The 24339-nt window shown below is 46.8% G+C and overlaps 1 protein-coding gene and 1 long non-coding RNA gene across 10 annotated transcripts in view; both read right to left on the bottom strand.

Moving 5' to 3' along the window:
• FMNL3 (formin like 3) overlaps positions 1-24339 on the bottom strand; it is a 104777-nt gene that overhangs the window by 73772 nt on the left and 6666 nt on the right. The gene's annotated exons all lie outside the window — the stretch shown is intronic.
• Positions 805-4025, bottom strand: LOC308471450. Of its 2 annotated transcripts, none has more exons than XR_013982971.1 (2): positions 3366-4025; positions 805-1216 (listed from the first exon to the last, which is right to left on the bottom strand). It is a non-coding gene; the product is annotated as an uncharacterized lncRNA (long non-coding RNA). The 2 variants fall into 2 exon arrangements; XR_013982972.1 differs by lacking the exon at positions 3366-4025 and adding an exon at positions 1974-2205.

The raw sequence follows: 24339 nt of genomic DNA, 5'->3' as shown, positions 1-24339 counted from the left end.
CAGTTTATACGTTATGGTTACCAGACATCCCTGTTTCCTGGGGACAGTCCCTAGATTAACAAATCTGTCCCCGGGCAAAATCCGTCCCCGGAATGCCCCCGGATTTCATTTAATGTTCCCGGATTTATATTTTAAGTGTTGTAGATTTATTAGTAGGCAATGAATGTTGCGTGATTGGTTCAACGGCACAAGACACATCATACGGGAACTTCCGGTGAGGCAAAATGGCGGATGCCACGGCAACGAGCAGCTCCTGAAGCCAGCCAAAGCCAAGTGCGCTACCAGGCTGGCTCCGGGCTGCGGAGACTGCCGCTACCACCGCCACTACCGAGGGGGAACCAGGGATGCCCAGCACATCAGCTGGGGGAACCGCTGACACACACACCCATGACCCAAATCGAGCTGAGAGCGAGAGCGCCCGGCCAACTGGCCGACTGCCCAGCGGTGCTCCAGGGCCAGTAAAAACCCTGGAGCCGATGCAGGGAGAAGTAGGAGAGGAGAAGGAGAAGGAAGAGAGAGAAAGAGGAAGGAGAAAAAAGAGGGGAGCCCTGACCTGATGAGGAGAGGTAGGAGAGCACCAGGAGGCCAAGGACAGGTGGCCGAGCCCAGGCCAGACCCAAGCCTTCTCCACGGCGGCTAGCGCTCCAAGAGAGCAGGCCAGGGCCCAGGGGAAGGCCATGCGACAGAGACCACAGAGAAGAAGATATTACTTAATATTTTTTAAAAAAAAAATAACTTTTTTTCCTCTTTTCAAAAAAAAGGTGTACCCGGATTCTTTGAAAACTGGTAACCTTATTATACGTGTCATGATAAACCATGGTTTATTTGACAAAACAGGCAGGTTGAAAGTATTAAAGCAACAGCTCAGAAATAACCCTCCTCCCCATCTTCATTTGCTAGCTTTTAGCTGAGATGACATCTGCATAATCCTTATCTGGGGGGCTGAATGCGCTCAGCTGAATTCCGCAGTCTGCATGCATTGAAGTCTCTGGTCTATTCCGCGCTCCCTCCACCATTTCTCCATATGGATGACAGGGACAACTGTGGGAGCCAGGCAGGCCATGCTACCAAGTTGATTCCAGGGGCAGATGTCTCCATGTTACACAGCAACTCTCCCAACTCTCCTGTGCGCAATGCCAAACTATTAGGAAACACGTTCCCCGCCATGAACTTTGTAAGTCATCGTGTCCTTGTAAAGTGGCAAAGTCTGTTGCTGCTGGAAAGAGAAGGCAGAACAAGAAGGGAGAGAACAGGGAGACTTCAAGTGTGAATCTGTGTGTGCTGTCAAAGAGACTAAGTAAATAAGGTAAGTAAATGATCCCTGGATGACTAGGAACCCCTTCGAAGGCTCTTGGTCGACAAAGCTACCAGTCTCCCATGGGAGGCTCAAGAATGCTCTGTGTTTTTTGCTTTTCTAAAAACAAATTCTCTGCCAAAATCTGCACCTGGAATAAAGTCTGAAAATGTAATTTTCACTTAAATTCTTCTTGCAAGGAAAAGGATGAGGAGGGGGACAGGCTAGCTAACAGAACGTTTGCTCATTTTCCTGGTTGTGAAGGCTCTTTTAAGGTCTCAAGCCTGCTTCAAGCCTAGCAAGGGCTAGAATCTTGGAGGAATGGAGGGCCTCTGGATTCTGGGGCAGATACCAAATTTTGCACACAGAGTATACCCAGCCCTGGGCCTGTATTCAGATCAGAATACAAACAAGAACAAGAAACCAGGAGGCAGGAGAAAACTACTCGCCACCCGCCTTTTGCACATGTGCTCAGGGCAAGCGCACAAAATCTCATCTGAAGCTGATCTCCTCCCCACCCAGCCCACCCCCACACACCCCACGTGTTGCTTGGCTTGAACTCTAGAGCTGTAACTTCACCTCCAAAAAGCCCAGACAATGAAAGAGCATGTTAACTCAAGCCAGCTGGACTGAGTGTCCCCCCACCATCCGCCTGCCACATACAACCTCATTTGTTTACCTCCTGTTCTCCTCCTTTTAGCTCTTCCTGAACTAGATCAGCTTTCAAGGAGCTAAAATTACACCCCATTCCCTCTTCTTCTTTTTTTTACTCCTCCCCCAGCCTTCCATGTGCACGTACGTGTGTGTGCGCGCACACTTTTAAAAGGTGATTTGGGCAGAGCCTTGGCGTTTTACCCCGCCCCCCATCCCATCAGGCAGAGGAAAGGAACCCATTCTTATCTCTCCTTCCAGATCTGCCAGCCTTGTAAACAACGCTTAGCTACCATTTCCAGTTTCTGTTAGGTTTTCCCTCTTCCTGGTCCGCCTGCCCCAGGCTACCTCTCATGCCAGGGGCTGAAATGAGAACAAGGTTTGCCTGTGGCACGTAAATAAACATGGAAACCCAAGAGAACGTCCTCGCTCTAGAGCAACAGTGTTCAAACTTTCTGCCTGCAGGGAGCACATTGCACATCAGATTGTCTGTTGAGGGACTCCTGCAACGTGGATCAGAGTCACGGCAGTGGGGACGGTGGGTTTAATGCTGTTTCCCCAATCCAAATCTCCCTCCCTCCTGGAGCTGCTGCTACTCACAGAAGGGGAAACATATGGACACAATATGGGGGTCTGTGCCTCTGAAGAATTTGTGCTGAGAAAAGGCTTAGAGATACACTTCCTTCTTTAACACAACATAACAACTAGGTTGGCTCTAGATGTCCACACATGTGCATCTAGGGTTGCCAAGACACTCCAAAAGTTGTTGACTAGGGATGATGGGAGTTGCAGTTCAGCAACATCTGGAGGGACAAAGGTTCCCCACACCTGGTGTAAAGGCAGAAAATGTACAAGTTGGAGTTCAACAGCAATGAAATGGAGAACTTCAATGGATGGGGAACTTCAGACTCAGGAGCCTATGTAGCCTTCTGCCTGTTCCTCAGGCCATGCCCTGTCTCTCAAGGTCCTTTACAGTGGTACCTCGGGTTACATACGCTTCAGGTTTCATACGCTTCAGTTTACAGACTCCGCTAACCCAGAAATATTACCTCGGGTTAAGAACTTTGCTTCAGGATGGGAACAGAAATCGTGCTCCAACGGCGCGGCGGCAGCAGGAGGCCCCATTAGCTAAAGTGGTGCTTCAGGTTAAGAACAGTTTCAGGTTAAGAACGGACCTCCGAAACGAATTAAGTACTTAACCCAAGGTACCACTGTATTTGATCTTAAATAAATGCAAAATAAGCACAGTGACTTACTGCAGAATAAGCTTGTGTAGCCAAGTGACATGAAATATTGTAGTAAGAAGTTCAAACCACCCCCACAGAGCTGCCAACTTTAATCTCAAAACACATCAGAAGCACTCCGCGTTAATTTCAGAGTGTCTGCTTCATTCTAACCCGGGGACACATTGCCTTAATACCTGTTGTTGTTGTTGTTGTACTGCTGCCACTTAAGAAGAGCGCCTTCCCTGCCGAGTCCTTCCAGTGATATCAGGAGCTACGCTGTATTACCACACTCCTCTGTTGACAACACTACGGCATGGTGAGGGCCAAAACATCCAGGGTCTACACATGTATGCTGTGTACACACCGTGCATTGAAATCGCACACCCCTGAAATAATCCTGGGAACTGGGGTTTACCACTCACAGAGCTACAAAACACAACATTCTTAACAAACTACACTTCCCAGAATTCTTGCGGGACAGGATGTGCTTTAAATGCGTACACTGCTGTAATTTTGGATTCCTTCCAAGTCAATGGCTTCTTCATCTTTCACTCCTTCCTGAATACCATACCATGCGGCAGAAGGGCTCAAGCAGAGACACCACTTCCACAGACAATATCTGCGGTTGCCACCATCTCGTATAAAGTGGGGAAAACGGCTCATTTACACATGTTCGTTCATTTATAAAATAGCCTGTTGCCAAAAACTCAAGCAAAGGGAAAGGAAATAAACAGGAAACATATCTAGAGGTCAACATCTTGCTCAGGAACAAGGGAAAGAAGGCACCGATAGAGGAGCAAAAGGAGAAAGAGTCCCCCAAGGGGCATGAAATAATTTTATTCAGCTGAACATGTTGCAGTTAAAATCTTCCATCAGAGGCACTACAAAACATAGCAGAAAGTGATTTTTTGGCATTATATCTTTGTGCACATGAGAATTTCTCTCTCCTGTAGTTTGGACAACATGCTCAGACCCGGTTAAAACCAGTTGGCTGGCAACCACACCAGTACTAGCCATGAAAGGTTCTGCTTGTGACCAACTCTCGGGTTGCGGCGCTCATCTCGCTTTTATTGGCCGAGGGAGCCGGCGTACAGCTTCTGGGTCATGTGGCCAGCAGGACTAAGCCGCTTCTGGCGAACCAGAGCAGTGTATGGAAACGCCATTTACCTTCCCGCTGGAGCGGTACCTATTTATCTACTTGCACTTTGCCGTGCTTTCGAACTGCTAGGTTGGCAGGAGCAGGGACTGAGCAACAGGAGCTCACCCCGTCACGGGGATTCGAACCGCTAACCTTCTGATCGGCAAGCCCTAGGCTCTGAGGTTTAACCCACAGCGCCACCAGCATCCCTCTTGTGGGCTATACTCAAGGTTAACTGAGCAAAAATGACTATATACACTCCAAAGCAGGTACATCAGTTGCTTAAAGTGCATGAACTTCCAGGGGAATTCAAACAGCCATGCAGCCGTCTCCTCTTCCATTCCTCAATCACAACTTTTGCCCTATGTGGCCAGAGACATTTTGTGAGTCCCTGGGAAGGAAGGTGATGGAGAACCTTTGTTGATTATTTATTAATCATCTAAAATTACTGGGCACCACAGAAAAAATAGCACTTCCAGGCCAACAGACTGACAATCTATAGTTGCAAGGCAAACTGCAGGATGAATAAGCTGATTGCTAAACGGAGAATAGTTACGCCTTCCCCAGCCTATCAGAATGGCTAGCTAGATCTGAATTTATTATCAATTCAGTGGCTGCCTGGAAAGGAGAATGATAAAAGGACAGAAACAGTGCTGGGTAAATATAATGCTTAATTTTTGCTAGGCTTCGCTTATAGTTGTTCCTGGAACCTTTCACAGCCTATGTGCAGCTCTACATATGTAGTAAAAAAAAAAAAAAGCAGGCGGTGGGATGAGTTAATTTGAGCATGTGCTAAATACATTTCCTTTGCCACTTAAAAACAGAATGAAATACCATCTCACATATACCCGGAAGAAGAACTTCTGGATCACATGGTATGATTCCCAGACCAATTTTGAGAATGAAAAACACTTGTTAACTCTGGAAAGACAAGTGGGGGCTGCAACGAAATGTTGTTGTGTGGAGTGCTCTTACTCAGCTTTCCAAGATAATCCATTCAATTCCAACTTGGTTTTCCATCTCTCTACCCCTGCATAACACGGTCAGCATTCTGTGGCCGCTAAGCATTCTCAGTCCCTTTAGGTCTGTTTAGGATCCCCTTCAATTTAGGCTCCTCCCCCCCTTTGTACTTCTGCAAACTGTGGGTTTCCACAAGCCCTTTATTGGTGGATGGTGTCACTGTGTCAGGCGATATAAGAACTAACACTCACATAATTAAGTTCTCTATCCATGTTAGTTTGCTATGACTATACGCCTTGCCATCACCTCCAAGCTCTCCATACCAGGTTGTTGCTGTACTCAAGGGCAAGTACTCTGTTCCCACTTCCTCCCGCCTTTAAAACCCTTCCTTGCAGGCTTCTGGTGCCAGTGGCATTTAAATACCCAAAGGGACTGAACTGAGCAAAATGTACTGTCAGCTGAGACCTTAGGCCAGCCCGGCATCATGCGTCAGGCAACTCATACTATGAGGCTTTTCATCTTCAGACTTCTCTCCTTCAGGGAACCCTTTTCCACACTGGCTTGCCTGACCAGGAAGCCCTGCGCACTGCAGAGGATTCTGCGACAGGTTCTTGGGGCACAGAGAGCACACCCAACCTCTGACAGCAGGTTCCATAATCCCCAGCCACTTCTGCCAGCAGCTGTGTTGCACCTTGCAGGGAAGCATCCATAATGTAGAGCAAGCTGTTTTCAAGTCTCACAAGGTGACCCTGAGTTCTTACGGGAAAGGGAGGCAGCCGGGGGGCGGAGAGGATCTATCTATTTTCTCCACACCCTGTCTAAGGTGCAACTACTGTCTATCTGCTTCCAGCAGGCAGGGCCACACAGAGCTAAATATAGGCCGCTCATAATTGAAAGCCCTGCCTTGCACAATGGTTACTTTCTGCCCTCGTAATAGAACAAGCTTTTTTTATTTTGGTAACCACTCAAGCCACAAATTGCCAGGTTGGAAGAAGCTGTAAAGCTTCAGCCAGGCCAGGTCTCCAGGCCCTTCCCTTCAGTGAGCTGGACATTAATAGGCAAGAAGCTTGGGAGGCAGGGAGAGAAAAATGCAGGGTTTATTAGGCCCAAAGCTTCTGATACCTTCTGGAGAGACACGTAAGGTAGGAAAGAGCCAGCCATTGTCCCTGCTGCGATTACCATATAATGCCAAAATGGGGCATCAGCCCACTGGCCCAACACACCAAACGAATTCTCAGTTCCTTGTGGGATTGCACGCATAAGTGTGTATGCATGTGTACATGCATGTGTCCAGAATGCGGCAGCTAGACTGGTGACTGGGGGCGGCCGCCAAGACCACATAACACCGGTCTTGAGAGTCCTACATTGGTTCCCAGTACGTTTCCGAGCACAATTCAAAGTGTTGGTGTTGACCTTTAAAGCCCTAAACGGCCTCGGCCCAGTATATCTGAAGGAGCATCTCCACCCCCATCGTTCTGCCCGGACACTGAGGTTCAGCGCCGAGGGCCTTCTGGCAGTTCCCTCACTGTGAGAAGCAAAGATACAGGGAACCAGGCAGAGGGCCTTCTCGGTAGTGGCGCCCGCCCCTGTGGAACACCCTTCCTTCAGATGTCAAAGCGATAAACAACTACCTGACATTCAGAAGACATCTTAAGGCAGCCGTGTTCAGGGAAGTTTTTAATGTGTGACATTTTAGTGTATTTTTGGTCTCTGTGGAAGCTGCCCAGAGTGGCTGGGGAAATCCAGCCAGATGGGTGGGGTACAAATAAATTATTATTATTATTATTATTATTATTATTACATGCATGTGTATTTTTAAATGATACTTTCTGCCACTTTCCCACAGCTCAAGATGGCTTACAAAGATAGTTTCGCTCTCATTGTGACACTGTCCAGCATGCAGGCCTGGGACAGAGGTCAGAGGTAAGCCAGGAGTTGAGCCAGGGAGTCAGAGCCAAGGGACACACAGAAATGCTCCAGAGCCAGGAAGGCCATGTTGCTCAGGAAAAGCTCCAGGCCAAACAGGAAGCCATTTATATCCCTTCCTGTCCAGGAGGGCCCAAAGGACAGGATGGGTAGGTGATGGCCACTCCTGATCCCTGAGAACACATCACTGCCAGGTAAGATGTTCCAAGGTGAAGGCCTGTTACCTCACCACAAAGGGCAGCCACATGCACTGAAACAAAGGTTTCTGGTTCTAGAGTAGCCCCAACAACTACTGGCAGCAGGGCCTGGTACTGTTGCTCAATTACAGGGGTGCCGGTGTTTCCCAGTCTTGGGTCTCTAGATGACTGCAAGCCCCTTCATCCCCGGACAGCGTGGTCTTCAGTCAGGGATAATGGGAGCTGTAGTCCAACAGCATCCCAAGGCTGGGAAAGGCTGATGTAGTCCACTGCCTTCAGGATCACCTATATGACTCTAGTAGCCATCGGCGTCCCAGAGCTACCTGCCAAAGGAAACTTCACTTAGATGAAACGTGCACAATGGGACTTGAGAACTAGCAGCCATAGTTCTACAACGGCTAGGGATTTGCCGTTGAGGGATTTGCAAAGGGAGAAGATGTCAAGGCAGAGCTCTCAAAGGTTGGATGGAGGAACTCAAGTGTTCCTGACATGACCTGTACAGTGTCTACCGAGGAACTGTAGAGTAAGACTTTGAGTAAAAGGAGTGAGCCCCTGCATACTGGTTGAAGAATGCACCATTTCTTGGTTAAAAAGGTGAGAAGGTTTAAAATGCTGAGCAAATTTGGGTTCACAATTATTTGCTAAAATTAGGTGGAGCACAGAATTTCTCTTTTCTTGGAGCTGTTAGAGACCTGCATTGGCTCCCAGTACGTTTCCGAGCACAATTCATAGTGTTGGTGCTGAACTTTAAAGCCCTAAACAGCCTTGGCCCAGTATACCTGAAGGAGCATCTTCACCCCCATTGTTCAACCCGGACACTGAGGTCCAGCTCCAAGGGCCATCTGGCGGTTCCCTCACTGCAAGAAGTGAGGTTACAGGGAACCAGGCAGAGGGCCTTCTCAGTAGTGGCACCCGCCCTGTGGAACACATTCCCATCAGATGTCAAGGAAATAAACAACTATCCTATTTTTAAAAGACATCTGAAGGCAGCCCTGTTTAGGGAAGTTTTTAATGTTTAATGCTGTTTTGTGTTTTTAATATTTGATTGGGAGCTGCCCGGAGTGGCTGGGGAAACCAGGGTATAAATAATAAATTATCATTATATATTATTATTATTATTATGGCTCTCTGTGTCTGTGCATGCAGGAGATGGTGGAGCCTGTGGCCCTCCAGATGTTGATGGACTTCACCTCCTATCAGCCCTAGCCAGCATGGCCAATTGTAAGGGATGATGGGAGTTGCAGTCCAACAATTTATAGAGGACCACATCATAGGAACGGCCTTGTTTCAAAGGCTCTGTATCTTGGGTGGAGAAAGGGTTTGTTTGTTTTTTCCTTCCTTTGATACAATGGGGTCTCATTTGCCCAGCGAGCAGGAGCACCACTCCAAAGTCCTCTTTAAAATCCACAGTGCATCCTGTGATGGGAGCTACCCAAAATATAAAGACACTCACCTTGACCTAGACTGTGTTTTATAGAGCAAGCCCATGAAAGGTGTTGAACACTGGTTTTATATGTTTGAGAAGGCGGCAGACACCAAGCTGGGCGGAATTTCCTCAGATCTGGAGGCTTCAAGCTCAGGTAGCAAGACACTGAGGTAATCCTGGGAAAAGGTGATGAGAGTTTTGGAACCCCTGAGGCTAAGTGTCATTCGGCAGGTTAGAACAGAGCTCCCTTGACGGCTAGAGCATCAGACACGACGTTCCCCGACTGCCATGTTTTCTTGCGGCAACAAAAAAAGCAACGGCACCTGCTGCTATCAAGCATTCAGATGACAAGCAACTGCTCCAGACTTCCCTGTTCTGTGGCCTGACAGATGTTATGGACTTTGATTCCCATCATTCCTGGTCACCGGCCATGCTGGGAGTTGGGAGTTCCAACTACTTCTGAAGGGCACCAGGTTGGGGAAAGCTCTCATGTCTGGTTGCATTTGCTTCCAGGGATGGTATCCCAGGATGCATTGCTTCTGTGGGTGCTCACTGGTCCCAGGTTCACAGCATAACTTAGTTGCCAGAGGACTGGAAAATGGGCACAAACTGCTCTTATCTATTACTATATTGCTCCTTATATTTTTAGATACAGGCACGTAATGGTACTAGCAGGGCCTTTTCAGTGGTGGTTCCCTGGTTGTGGAAGGCCCTTCCTAGCAAGGTGTGTCTTTCTCCATCATTATTCACTTCCAGGAGGAATTTGAAAACATTCCTATTTACCCAGGCATTTGGTGACTGAAGAATACCATTCCTAGCAATCCTATGATCCCTGAACGGAAGAATGTTTTTAGCTGCTTTTACATGTTTTTAATTGTAATTGCTTTTAGAATGTTTTGACTATTTAAACATATTTTTGCTTTGTTTTTAAACTGTGTATGTGTTTGCTGCTTGGGATTCTCTGGGGAGGAAGGGTGGAGAATAAATCAGTAAATAAATAAATACTCTGTACTAAGAATATAAATGTTCCCTACTAAGTAGTTTGAATTATGTACCAAGCTAAATTTTGAAGCCTGTAGGGGGAAAATGGCCAACAACTGAGTGAATTTAGTTTAAACACGTCATTCATGTTTTGGATGAGGCAAAGGGAGGGTCAGAACTACGTCTATTGTAACCCACCCTTTCCTCTCCTACCTTGAGTTTTAAAAGCCATCACCTAAGACACTTTCAAGCCTATCTCTGCATCCTTAAGGGATAGAAACTGGCATCTAAAAGGACAACCACAAAGCACACAGCCCATATATATGCTCTGTGGGTTGATGGCGCTCAGATCAGGGAGCTCAGCCCCTGCATTTCACACTCTGCTGCAGGTGAGAGACTGTGGCACACCAGGTGGAAAGCGCAGTTCCTCCACAACCACCTCAGTTGACAAAGGCAAGAAGAAAAAAGAGGCAGAGGGGACATCAGAGTGACGCACTTGGAGGGTGGCAGCAGCAACTGTGGGGGCTGCGCTCACACCCCCTTTCCTGTGTGGCAAAGGAGAATGAACTCCAACTGCAGGAGGAAAGCTTTAGCTCAAAAAATGTCAGCAGAAATTTTCCAACCATAATAATAGCCAAGCAATGGAACAAATTACCAAGGGAGCTTGTGGAGACCCAGTGATGGGAAACTCTGGAAAATAGTCACATCAGCTTCTGTCTGGAATGGTTTAACTGTTATTCATTCTGGTCAGGGGCAAAGGAGTGGCTTAGATCCATTCATTCATGCCCCCCCCCCCTTATAGAGGCTTATTAGCTGTATTCTCCACTAAAGGGACTCAAAAGCATTCTAAATTAGAGTTCTAGAAACCTAATAAAATAATCACATGTTAAATTGAGGAGCAGCCAAGCAAAGGAACCCAGCGCTAGACCTCTCCTGGTGCCTACTCACCAGGAATAGGAGGCACTCCCTTAGATATTTAGGACATAGGACTTATAGTGATGCAGACTCTCCCCATATTTGCCTCCCCAGAATTCAGATCTTCTGTGGAGGCTTTCTTAAGAGTAGTCCCATCTGACTGAGATTTCAGGGAGCGGTGCCTGGAGTCCTAGCTGGTTCTCCCCCAGAGCCACAGACACAAGCAGACTCCTCAGCACCCCCACCAAACCCCTCAGCTAGCTGCACATCAGTTAACTCAGAAAAGGGAGCTGCACAGAAGTGCTTGCCTGGATCAGGGCCTGGCAGAGAGCCAGGAAGGGGATCAGCCTGCAGCACCTCCGAGGTAAGCTTTTGGTCTACACCATTGCTGAAGCAACATCTCCAAGCGCAGGCCTGACTGAGTGGAGGGAACTCGACATATTTTAAAAGCACCTAGGCAAGGCCAGGTACATTCTGCAGTGGAAGTTGCAGCAGCAAAATTCCTTTTGCACAGAGACAAGCTGGATTCCTATCAGCTGTACAGATGAGGCACATGAATGCATGCTCTTGATATTTCATAAGATTCTGCTTCTGCTATCTAAGCGGCAGGGCACAGAGATGTACCAAGCACAGGAGCTCCACCTCTACCCATTTCAAACACTGTACCCGCCTCCCACTGCCTCTGAAATTGCACCATTTGTCACCTTTCAAACCTCTTTGTGTCATTAAGGGCTGGGAAGGTGAAGAAGAAGAGAAGAAGAGTTTGGATTTGATATCCCGCTTTATCACTACCCTAAGGAGTCTCAAAGCGGCTAACAATCTCCTTTTCCCTTCCTCCCCCACAACAAACACTCTGTGAGGGGAGTGAGGCTGAGAGACTTCAGAGAAGTGTGACTGGCCCAAGGTCACCCAGCAGCTGCATGTGGAGGAGCGGGGAAGTGAACCCGGTTCCCCAGGTTACGAGTCCACTGCTCTTAACCACTACACCACACTGGAAACAAGGTGGGCTTGTTTCCCCACCTCAGCCAGCCCTCAAAGAAAGTGGAAAGTCTCTAAACTCAGTATGCAGTTCCAGTTCCTGCACCTACACGGAATAATCACAGAATAGAATAAACATAGACAGGAGGGTTCATATCTACATAGTAAGAGTTACCAAGAGCACAGAATCAAGGCACCCATAAGCCTCTACATCTGCAAGACTAGCATAAGGGACATACCTGCAGATAGACCAGAGTGGAACTGTGCTGCAACTCTGATGTCCAATCCTCTCCTTTTTAAAAACACCAACAACTGTGCTTTGTGTGTGGTTGCTCTATAAAAAAAGCCACCACACGAGCTCCTCCTTGCATGCCAGAGGCTCTGCGTGATCAGGGCACCCACGCAGCAAGGGGTCCTAATCACGTGGAGGCCCTGCATGTCAGGAGAAGCCCATGTGTTGGCCTATCTCTACAGACAAATGTGTGCAATGCGTGGTTGTTAGGAAAGGCAGGTGAAATGTCAGGTATGGGGGTAAAAGTACAGCCCCACTTTGGTCTGTCTGTGGGTGTGCCTTGCTTAGGGGTGGAGGAAGAATTTGATTCGGTTCACATTTAAAGATGAATCTACCCCATTCACACTTTCCAAAACCGTACACAAAACAAAACAGCACTGACCTTCAAAATTCACACCTCTCTGAATTTTGCAAAACTAGGGTAAAGTGTGCATAAAAATACATATATTAGTAGGGGGAGGGGTGCACTGCATTGGGGGAAATCACTTTGCAATAATGTGTATGTTAAGGAAAATTGCAAGCGTCTATATATGCAGAGAAATTAAAGATGCTGATAAATTTTCAAAGGGACTTTTTTCTTTAAAAAGAAAATTTCAGACTGATGTGGAAAAGAGGAGAACTGAACTTAAGATTGGGAAAATGAGAAACTGAGAGACACCAAAACTGACAGATTCTGCCCATCCCACGTGTAAGCAGCCATGGATCAGGCTGAAGTTGAGCCCTAATGTTGTCTCAACAAATATTAGCTGCCTCCTAAAGCTCTTCTCCAAGGGCTAGAAGGGTTGTAGCTGATTCAAGTGTTCGGATAGGTTTACTGTGATGCTGGCAAGGCTTGGCTGTTATGTGCTCACATGTGGAACTACTGGAGCTAAGACAGGGTGGGGAACCTGTAACCCTCCAGGCATTCTTCAGCTCCCATCACCCCCAGCCAACATAGCCAGTGGCCAACAATGATGCGAGCTGTGGGGCAACAGCATTTGGAGGGCCACAGGTCCAACCTCCCTGACAAAATAAGGGCTGGTTTGGCTAGCTAAGCACTCTTCCATTAACGGCTCAGATGGCGAAGGAATAGGAGCAGTATCTAGAAAAGCAGCCAGAAGATGTGTCTGGAGAGGCATGTGAGTGTTGGTTGGAAGGGGTGCAGAACAGAGTAGAAGATTCAGGGCTGTGGATCAGCCACTCCCCAACTCAACTAAGAACTACTGCTGTGGGATTTTTAAGAAAGTTGTTGCCACAGGGCAGTTTGATAGCCACAAGCAAGAAAGCACAGAACTAATGGCCACGATTGCCAAAAGCGCAACCTCCTTGTTGAAAGGCAGTATGCTCACGGTGGACTAACAAAGCCCAGTGACTGAGGTGTCCATATATAGCATTCCTGGATTGCAACCCAGCAATTCTTCCATTTGCTTTTAAGTGGGTCCAAGACACAACACAGGGTGACTGTGGCTTTTCCTACCCTTTCTTTCCCGGAATATTTGCCCACATAGATGTCCTCTCCCTGGCTAGCTTGTTGTGTGATATATCCATAGCAGGTCCCAAAATACAGTAGCAGTTGGAAAATGTAAAGGGGGGAACTTGAGTTGCAACTGAGCAGCCCTAACCAGATGCAAAAGAAGGCTGCAGATACCTATTCCTTTAACATAGCAATGAGGACCCTGTAGTCCTCCAGATGTTGTTGGTGGGCTCAAACTCCCGTCAACCCTAGCCAGTGCTGAGGGCCCACCACTTTCCCCCTCCCTGCTTTAATAGATATATAGAAGAGGGGATTTCAGCAGAGACACATCTGCATGTGTAGCTGCACCTACAGAGAGAAAAAACCCTCTTCTTCACCATTGTTAAAGGCATGGGATGCTATCCTCCTTTGCATCTGGTCACCTCCCTAGGGGATTAACAGCAGGGCTAGACAGGGTTATGATCCTTTGCTTGTGAACTTCCCACTGGTATCTGACTAGCTACTGTTTGAAAAACATTTGCTAGTGATCTGTTCTGGGCAGACCATCAGTCAGATCCCAGCACAACAATTCTTGTATTCCAAAAATCATCAGATAATCCCTGAGACTACACCCTCATCATCTCACCCTGAGTCACAAAGCTTTGTTTGCCCGTGGTTTCAGAATGATCTTAAAAAGGTGGAGAGGGGGGATTGCAGCCCTCCATACAAGGCTGGATTCCAGCTCCCATCATTTCTGACCATTGGCCTTGCTGTAGATCTGTGAGACCAGTCCAGCAACGTTTCTGGAGGACCACCCCTCTTTGAGAACATCAGCCATGAGCAGAGATCTCCTTTCCCACTTTAGCAGCCTAACCTGAAACACACCTTTGAAGGTGTGAGACCCACTGAGTGTAACAGGACTGGCTTTCTTCTAGCATGTATGCCTAGGTCTGCAACTATCCCTGCAGCTGATACTGCCAGAAGCGTCTCATGCATTAGCCCATGCGCCTGTGTTTCCGGCCTTTGTGGTCCTGTTCCGCTCACACCACACAAGTCGGCATTTCCTTTGCTTTAAAAACACATGCACACATAAAAGCTGTTCTCCCCACCCCCAGCAATTTGAATAGAAGGCAGGCTGCAAATATGATATCGAGAATTTGAAAGCCCAGGGGTTCAGGCATGCACCAGAAATGCCAGTTTTAACTGCTCTTTTACGTTCTGGCCCTTAATGGCAAAAGGTTCCCCCGTATTCCAGAACATCACGGCAATCAGCATCCCTTATTTCAAGTGCAACGCTGCCAAAAGAGTATTTTTAGATTGGTGGATACGGCATTGTGGTTATCTGTTGAAAACTGGGAAAAAAGGGAAGCACACATTCAAGCCATGTCAAGAAAGGCTCTGAAGAGCTGCTTCAGACATGGACAATTTTGTTTGGGTGTACACCCAACATAACGTGGGAATGTGATGAAACAGTATGTGTGCCATTACTGGTATACTTGTCAGGCACATGCACTCCTGTTGCACTCCTGTCTTGCCAGCTGTGTGGTTTTGAATGAATGAAGGTTCCATTGCAGCCCAGGACTGTCTCATTTGAGTAACAGTGGTTCTCAAAGGTCTTGTGCAGCTGGCAATCCCAGGTCTGCTACCCAAGATCCTTTAGCTGGAGATACCAGAGATTGAGTCTGCGCCTGAGGTATACAAAGCACACATTCCATCAGTGACCAATGGCCCCTTCCCTTTGGAGGGCCACTGTCGGAGTAAGCAAATGAGTGTGCCCAAAAGTTATAGGGGGCATCTTGGCTCCATCACAGGCTAAAGGTGATCTCAGAGCAGCCCCACTGAAATCAATGGACTTAAGTTCATTTATTTCAGCAGGTGAATTCTATGTAAGACTAACATTTTGTGCGCAAGCATAAGAAAATAGTTTGTGGGGGGTTGTTTTGGTGCATGGGGAAAGCATTAAGCGTGCACACACTGCTTCTCCACTCAGAATCATCCCCTCCCCAAGCTGGTTTTCATTTAAAGCAACAACAATAAACACTGCCTAGGCTCCACTGCACAATTTTGCACATCATGTGTAGGGTTAGCCCCTTAAAAAACAGGGCCGCACTAAATCTGCCTGCGTTTAGTTATGGCAACAAAGTTTTTTCTTTCATAAATCACCGGCAAGCAAAAGCTGGCCTTTGGGATTTCCAGGGAAACGGAAAGCAAATCTTTTCTCCAGTGCAGATGTTATGCTGTGAAGCAAAGGCTTCCTGGCTATTTCCTCCTGTCCATACATCCTAAACTACCTCCTGCTTGCTCCCCATACCCTTTTGCCATCAAATCCAGGTTTTGCAGTTTGTTCAGAGTTAAAACACAGAATGTCCTCTCTTATGATCCAGAGTCTATGGACCCCTCCATGTGGGGATAAATTTCGGGAAAATGGAAGATGTGATTCACAGAGAAGCCACTCGCCTCCCTCTGGCAAGTGCATCCCCCATAAACAGGAAACACATAACCAAGATGCTTAGGGCCAATGGGTGCCTTTTGCCCTTTAAACATACTTCTTTTTCAGTGATCCCTCGTAGCCGAGTAAGATTGTCTTCCATGAAAACGGTCTTAACAGTGAATCTGTATGTTTGAATTGGGCGGAATTCAAACATACTAATGCGGATACAGCCCTAGGGAGGGAGGGAAGGATCCGTCAATTTTGATTTCTCCCAGTTTCTCATTTCCCACATTTCTGCATCAGTTTACAATTAAGTCCTCTCCAAAATTCGCCAACATTTTAGCATGCTTCCCCCAACACATACATTTCTGTATGCAAGTTTGCCTAAAACACACATTTCACGTAACAGTAATGCATGTTTGTATGTTATTTCCACATAGATGCAGTTTATATATGCAGTTTCCCCTAATACACACATTTTTGTACACTTCTTTTGTTTGGCAAACTACACTGAAATGTTCAGAAAAGTGCAAGTTTAAAGAGAAAGCTGCATTTCAGATTACATATTAAAATATGAACCAAATGGAATTTCTCTTCCACGGCCCTAGCTTCCAACATGAATTAATCCACTTATTTGGAGCCTCTTTTTAAAAACCTCATCTCCAAAATTTGCAATGATTGCCAAGGTTAGCCAGGGGTTGTCAATGTGGTGCCCTCCAGATGTTGTTGGACTCCAACTGCGTGGTCAATGGTCAGGGATGATGGGAGTTGTAGTCCAGCAACATTTGGAAGGCATGACATTAGCTACTTCTGCTGTAAGCTATGCAGTCATTAGATGATTCTTCCACTATATTCTTACTCCACCCATCCCTCTTAATGCACATCATGGGATAATTGTCAACTTAATCACACCATCTTGTGTTGTCTGCCCTCCGAGCCACCCCCTGCAACCTGCAAAATGCAATCATTCTGTTTTGCACGTGGTGCAAAGTTGTGGAAGAACTGAATGCCAGCATTGACCGGTAACTAAGCCTGGGTATCAACACACCATGGGCTCTGCAAGAGGGTAATTATCAGTGATGGCATCTGTGTGGTGAGTGTGATCATCAACAGTGTTGAATTAAAGGACAAACGTAAGCCCCATGCAAAATCATTATTTGCATTTGTTCTGGTCTTGATTCTTCCCTTCCTGGCTATATTCCCAAAAGCTCACAGATGGGGCTGCAAAATAGCTTTCTCCAGTCCTGCTAACTTCATACCACAATATAGATATTGAATGTATAGTCTGTCAATGTGCACATGGTTCTCCAGTAGTCTCCCATTCAAGCCCTGACAATGCCCAAACCACCTTAGATTGAGTAAGGTTGACACATCATGTGCCACATGCGTGAATCTACCACTGTTAGAACTCCAGATGCACCATACAAATACCATCTCAAACAATGACTTTGCTACAGGGCCCACAGTTGCTATGGCCTTGCACAGTCATTCTCCTCTAAGATTCCTAGTACAGTGGTACCTCGGTTTAAGAACAGTCCAGTTTAAGAACGATTTGGTTTACAAACTCAGCAAAACTGGAAATAGTGCCCCAGTTTGAGAACTTTACCTCGGTCTAAGAACAAAATCCAAACGGTGGAAGGGCACTGGCGGAGAGAGGCCTCATTAGGGAAAGCGCGCCTCGGTTTAAGAACAGTTTTGGTTTAAGCACGGGCTTCCGGAACAGATTAAGTTCGTAAACCGAGGTACCACTGCACTTAAATTGTCTTGTTGAGCTCTGCCTTTAGCAGTAGCTTCATCCGCAACAACAGAACCTATGAAATAGCCTTATACAGTGGTACCTCGGGTTACATACGCTTCAGGTTACAGACTCCACTAACCCAGAAATAGTACCTCAGGTTAAGAACTTTGCTTTAGAATGAGAACAGAAATCACGCAGCGATGCAGCAGCAGTGGGAGGCCCCATTAGCTAAAGTGGTGGTTCAGGTTAAGAACAGTTTCAGGTTAAGAACGAACCTCCGGAACGAATTAAGTACGTAACCAGAGGTACCACTGTATTGCATCAGAAACAGGAGAAGCCGGCTTAGTCCATCTTGCTCAGCATCCTCTAGACCAGGGCAGCCCAACTTTTCAGATCAAGCGGGCCACAAGAGCACTTTGACATGGAACCTGTGGGCTGCGCACTGTCTTGTTGCATGTAAGGGGGGAAGCAAAGCCAAAATCTGATGCTCCCTCCCCTCCCCAACATTGCCTTCTGAAAGCCAGCTAAGCAAGGCTCTGGGCTTTGGGAAGGAGGCACGAAGCCCTGGCAGGGTGCTATAGCACTTCAACCTCCTTCCCAAAGCTGGGAAAGCACTAACTAAGCTTCGGAAAGGAGGTGGGGGGACTCAAGGACCCTGTCAGAGTCCCCACGCTTCCTTCCCGAAGTCCAGCCAGTGTGGTGTAGTGGTTAAGAGCAGTGGACTCGTAATCTGGTGAACCGGGTTCGCTTCCCCACTCTTCCACATGCAGCTGCTGGGTGACCTTGGGCTAGTCACACTTCTCTGAAGCCTCTCAGCCCCACTCACCTCACAGTTTGTTGTGGGGGAAGAAGGGAAAGGAGAATGTTAGCCGCTTTGAGACTCCTTAAGGGGAGTGAAAGGCAAGATATCAAGTCAAACTCTTCTTCTTCCAGCAACCATTAGCCAGCACAGCTGGGCCAGAATTGGTGTTGTAGGCTCAAACTGTCTTGGATTTTGATGTTTGGTGGCATCAGAAGAATTTCGATTTTCTTTGATACTGTTTCTAGTCCTGCGGCTTCAAAACATGACACAACCAATGTCTGGTGTAACATAAGGGCCAGGAAGTGGAGTTTCAGGATCCGTTCTGCTCCCCCCACCCCCCAGCTATGGGCATCCTACAAATGCATGGGACATTTGTAGATGTTGGTATTTTGACACAGAATTCTATGTCCCATTAATCTCAGCTTTCCTTTTTGGGGGGGAAAAGAAGCAAGCTTCTGTTCCTCAAGACTGCAAAAACTAGGCTGGAATGTGCCTGGTGAAATCTAAGGAGCCATGGAGAGAACTAAGTGGGCTTTCATATGGCGGAGATGTGAAGTTTCAGAGGCACGTGCAATTCCTTATCCCTTCTTTAGCCAGTAGAAGAAAAAAAGTTGTAAAATAAGCAAACATACGCAAACTTGCATGACTGAGAGGTTCTTGATGCAGAACTCTTCATTTTTTTAGCAGCCCAGAACATATACAGTCCTGCCAAAGGCTGTTACTTATTGGCCAAAACCTATGGCATCCGAGGGCTGAATCTCCATAACCCTCTAATTTCCCAGTAATTGGCAAATAAAAGCACCATATTCCTTCAAAATGCATTTTGGAAACAGAATATATAGTTACGGGGAACGAGGTAGAGGGTCTTCTTGGTAGAAACGCCTGCCCTGTGGAACACCCTCCCATCAGAAGTCAAGGAAATAAACTATTTAACTTTTAGAAGACATTTGAAGATAGCCCTGTATCAGGTGGTTTTTAATGTTGGATGTTTTATTGTGTTTTTAATATTCTGCCGGTAGCCGCCCAGAGTAGCTGGGGCAACCCAGTCAGATGGGAGGCATCTAAATGTTGTTGTTGATGATGATGTTGATGATGATGGTGATGGTGATGATGTTGCTGTTGTTGTTCTTAAAAGGCCTACAGATAAACTGCATTTGCATAATCTCTCACATTATATGAGTGTTTAGAAAACATGGACTGCCTGTTAAAATGACATCTTGGCTTGCTAAACTAAGGTATCTGATTAGGACAATGAGAATAGTATCTAATTCTGCATACTGATGTGAATCTTAGATGGTGTATGGGTTAAAGAAATGAAAGGCCAGCTATATTGTGGTTCCAAATAAAAGTCCGCATGTCTTTTTATTCCACTTTTTTTTGGGGGGGGGGGACAAAGCATTTGTGCCATTAAACAGCTGCTGGGCAAGCATTATTTATGTGTTTTGTTTATTGATCTCTTTCCACAAGACATATCCAAGCAACTTACAAAAATAAAATTCAAATACACAATACAAAAAAGATTTCTCAAAGCCAGTATAAAAGTCTAAGGTGATCAAACTCTTAAATCCCCCTTCCGCCCCCGCCCCCAAGTGCACCAAAGAATCACCCAGGAAAAGTACCATCAACTGCTGCAGAAAGATATAAAAAATCCACAGATTTTTATCACCACACCTTCAAACACTAGGGAAGATGCTGTACCTGTTGGATGTCTGACTGCTGAAGCTACAGTAGCCCTGCCAGAAACAAGTGGCAATGCTAAAAGACAGCCTGGGAATGGGAGCCAGGATTTTGCTCTACACTCCCCTAAGCTCTAAAACATAGTACTGGGAGGAGGCAACGCAACCTCACAATTTATTACAAGGCAAAACTTGGTCAAGTTTATATTTTTTTTAATTCCACAAACTCATACCCTATCCTCCAATGCAAGTATTTCCAGCATGGCTAACAACTAACAGACAATAGAAGCATGATAGCAGCTTTACTTTTCAAACAGTGTTCAGAAAAGAACAAGCAACAATTAGGCTGTACTGCTTTTTAAACATCAGGGTTCTTCCCCACCACCCTCCCCATTGTTCGAAACATTTTCGCCAAAGATCCAAGCAGAGGAGCCAAAGCATTGCAAGCCTGGAATTAGTTGCAGCTGCTTTCTAATTATTCCTCAATTGCTATTTTTCAAGCGTTAATTACACCCTCACAACATGTTGGTGGCAGATTGAAGCATTCAACGACGGGACGCCCGAGGGGGCCTTCATTTGTAAAAGCTGCAGCCAAGCTTCTTAGCTCCCATCCTCCCACACTGGAACTCACAGGATCCTCTCCTGCAAGCCCCTGATTTAGATACAGAATTCTTGCCCTGCTTCATTTCTTGCCTGTGACCAGCTTCATCCTAAGCCCAGGCAGCCATTTTGCCTGCTCCAGGATAGGCTGTGGTTGCTAAGCAACCACAAGGTAGTCTCCCCAGCATCCTCCAGGCAGGGTATCCACATGGCTAGAGCAGAGTGCCAGTAAACCCACCTCCCCACTTCAGCCTAACCCACAGCGCTGTCCTCTCAGGGGCAGGGCTCCCTGGCTCGTCCCCCACCCCTTACCCTAGCAAAGGCTCCCATCTTTTGTGGAATAAAGTTTCCGAAAGTAAGCCCTCCCCCTCAATGAGATGCTGTTTCCAGGGAAGTGATGCAATGTGACTGCAATCCGTAATGAGGCCTAAGTGTTTGGGTCTCCGTTGAGACTTGGCAACCCACCCAACTGGGCAGCTCTTCCAAACCGGTCCCCTCGTTGGACGACTCCGCTTGCTTTGCGGGGAGTCTATCTGGGTTGCTTGGGAGGCTGCAGTCTGCTATTCCCCCTCAATGTCAGTTTCCGTTCCCCCTCTGACTAGGAAGGAATTCCAGTCCCCCCTGCCAGAATAAAGCCCTGGGTGTTTCTTCCAGATGGGACGCTGCAAAGATGTACGAGCTTCTCTCTCCTGCTGGAAAAATGCCAAGAGGAAACCGATAGCTATTTCCACCCTTTTTCTACCCAGCGTTGTACGGAATTAACTGCACGGGGAGGGATGCCATATGCTTCTATTACGCCATCCCCTTAGTAATTGTGTCTATGGCTGTGTGGGAAATTCAGTCCCCTGCCAGAGACAGCTCCCTTTGAAATCCCAAACCGGAAGTCCAAATTCTGAAACACAACCCAGCCAGGCAGCTGGATTCCATTGAATAAGGTTTCTCCTTGGGTTCTTTTCCTTTAATAATAATATTTTTTTGTATTTTTAAAAATGAAGCCGAGAGAGAAAAAGCGAGGAAGTAGGAGAACAGAGACAGATCTTGCATACTGTGCTGTAAGCTTTGAGAGTTAAAGTTGCAGCCTCTATTTTGCATGGATTGGGGTTTTTTTGCTCCTCTGTGGAAAAGACCGGCCACTGTTTTAGCTTTTATAGTTGCTAAAATGAACTTTACAAACTATAGCTACTCAAAGCCTTAATCTAAAGTGTAGAAAAGTATCAATCACCTCATTCCATTTTAATTTGAGCCTTTGGAGATTTCAACTTTGCCTAAATGTGATCTGGCACTTTCTCATAATTCTACCCACATACCGTTTCAAAGGAGACATACACTCAAAAAATGTTCTTGCACCCAGGGTCATCCAAGGGGTTTTGGTGCTGGACGGGTTAGAGTCAAATGGCACTCCACATCCTTCACTGACTTCCGGAGAATACAATTCCTGGGGAAATTCTGTATGAGCCTTGCTAAAATGCAGACCTGTTCTTTTAAAAGGGACCTGTAAAGATATTCCCAGTGGATTATAGCCCATGGGTCAGATCTGTCTGCCTTTTAGCAAGCCATCTCCCCTTGCCCCAGGATAAGGACACTCCCCCCCCCCAGACTTTTTGTTTTCTTCCAAAATGTCCCCAAGTTAGGGTTGTGCATTGCTGCAGTCATCTTTGCTGACAATACCAAATTATTCATGGTGGGGAAAATTAAAAGGGATGACAAAGAGATCCAAAAGGTTCACACCAAACTGAATGAATTGGTAATAAAATGCCAAATGTGGTTTAAGGTGTGGCAAAGAATCCCAACTTCTCAGATACAATCATAGGACCTGAACTGACAGGGAATGACTTTGAAATACAGTGGTACCTCAGGTTAAGTACTTAATTCGTTCCGGAGGTCCGTTCTTAACCTGAAACTGTTCTTAACCTGAAGCACCACTTTAGCTAATGGGGCCTCCTGCCACCGGAGCACGATTTCTGTTCTCATCCTGAAGCAAAGTTCTTAACCCGAGATACTATTTCTGGGTTAGCAGTGTCTGTAACCTGAAGCATCTGTAACCCGAGGTACCACTGTAATAATAATAGATGTCTTCTAAAAGTTTGGTAGTTATTTTTCTCTTTGACATCTGGTGGGAGGGCGTTCCACAGGGCGGGTGCCACTACCGAGAAGCCCCTCTCCCTGGTTCCCTGTAACTTGGCTTCTCGCAGCGAGGAAACCACCAGAAGGCCCTCGGCACTGGACCTCAATGTCCGGGCATAACGATGGAGGTGGAGACGCTCCTTCAGGTATACTGGACTGAGGCCGTTTAGGGCTTTAAATGTCAGCACCAACACTCTGAATTGTGCTCGGAAACGTACTGGGAGTCACTGTAGGTCTTTCAAGACCGGTGTTATATGAAAGGGATATTGGAGGTCAACCCAGTGTACAGCGGCTGGGGAGCGAATCCCATGCTTTGAATCTACAGTCTGACCACACTTGGAATAGGTATAGTTTTGATTGCCACACCTTTTGGGAGGGGTGTGTGTGAGAGAGAAATATTGTAGAGCTGCAAAAGATACAGAAAAGGGCAACCAAAAGGATTAGGGGGCTACAGCAACAGTCTGAGAGCAAAGGTTTGGAGCTATGGGGACAGTGGACAGAGTGAATATTTCTCCCTGCCACCCAATGAAACTGAATAGTGGGACATTTAGGACAGACAAAAGGAAGTACTTTTCCACACAGCGGGCACCTTGGCTGTGGAATTTGCTGCCATGAGATGTGATGGAGTGTTTCCACCCCCGTCATTCAGCCTGGTCACTGAGGTCCAGCTCCAAGGGCCTTCTGGCCGTTTCCTCACCGCGAAAAGTGAGGTTAGTGGGAACTAGGCAGAGGGCCTTCTTGGTAGCAGCATCTGCCCTGTGGAACGCTCTCCCATCAGATGACTAACAACTACACAACTTTTAGAAGACATCTGAAGACAGCCCTGTATCAGTAAGATGTTAATGTTTGGTGCATGCTGTGTTTTATCCTATTGAATGCTGCCCAGAGTGGCTAGGGCAGCCCAGTCAGATGGATGGGGTATAAATAAAATAATTATTAAGGCTTTAAAAGGGAACTGGACACATTCTTAAACCATGTTCAGGCACCGGCCTGAATATGTGAAGGGTTAAACCGGGGGTAGAGGTCACAAGCTATGTCACAACATCCCGAGGTGCAAGATCATTAGTCAAAGGTCAGGAAGCCTTTTAAAAAAACACCTGTTTGTGCACACTTGTAAACTGCCCTCACAATCAAAAACCCTGAGAAGCCAGAGTTCCTGTTTGAGGAGAGGTTTCTAACTACATTCAGGGTGCGGGGGAAGCCTCCAGACCTTCATGGTAATCGCACAAAGATATAAGAAGCAGCCAGTTTGCCCAAGGATGTTGGAGGCAGGGCATGTGTGTGCATGAGAGGATAAAGTTATTCATGGCCGCTACTCATGGATACAGACTACCTTCCAGGATCCAAGGCCTCCGAATACTAATTGCTGGGAAACAATGTTGGGAGGGCTATTGGTTCTCACAGGCACCTGGTTGTGCTGGGACGCGGGTGGCGCTGTGGGTTAAACCACAGAGCCTAGGGCTTGCCGATCAGAAGGTCGGCCGTTCGATTCCCCGCAACACAGTGAGCTCCCGTTGCTCGGTTCCTGCTCCTGCCAACCTAGCAGTTCGAA

The sequence above is a fragment of the Podarcis pityusensis genome (assembly GCF_964106645.2).
Source record: "Podarcis pityusensis genome assembly, chromosome: 2".
Classification (NCBI taxonomy): domain Eukaryota; kingdom Metazoa; phylum Chordata; class Lepidosauria; order Squamata; family Lacertidae; genus Podarcis; species Podarcis pityusensis.
This window is presented reverse-complemented; position numbering and strand designations above follow the sequence as displayed.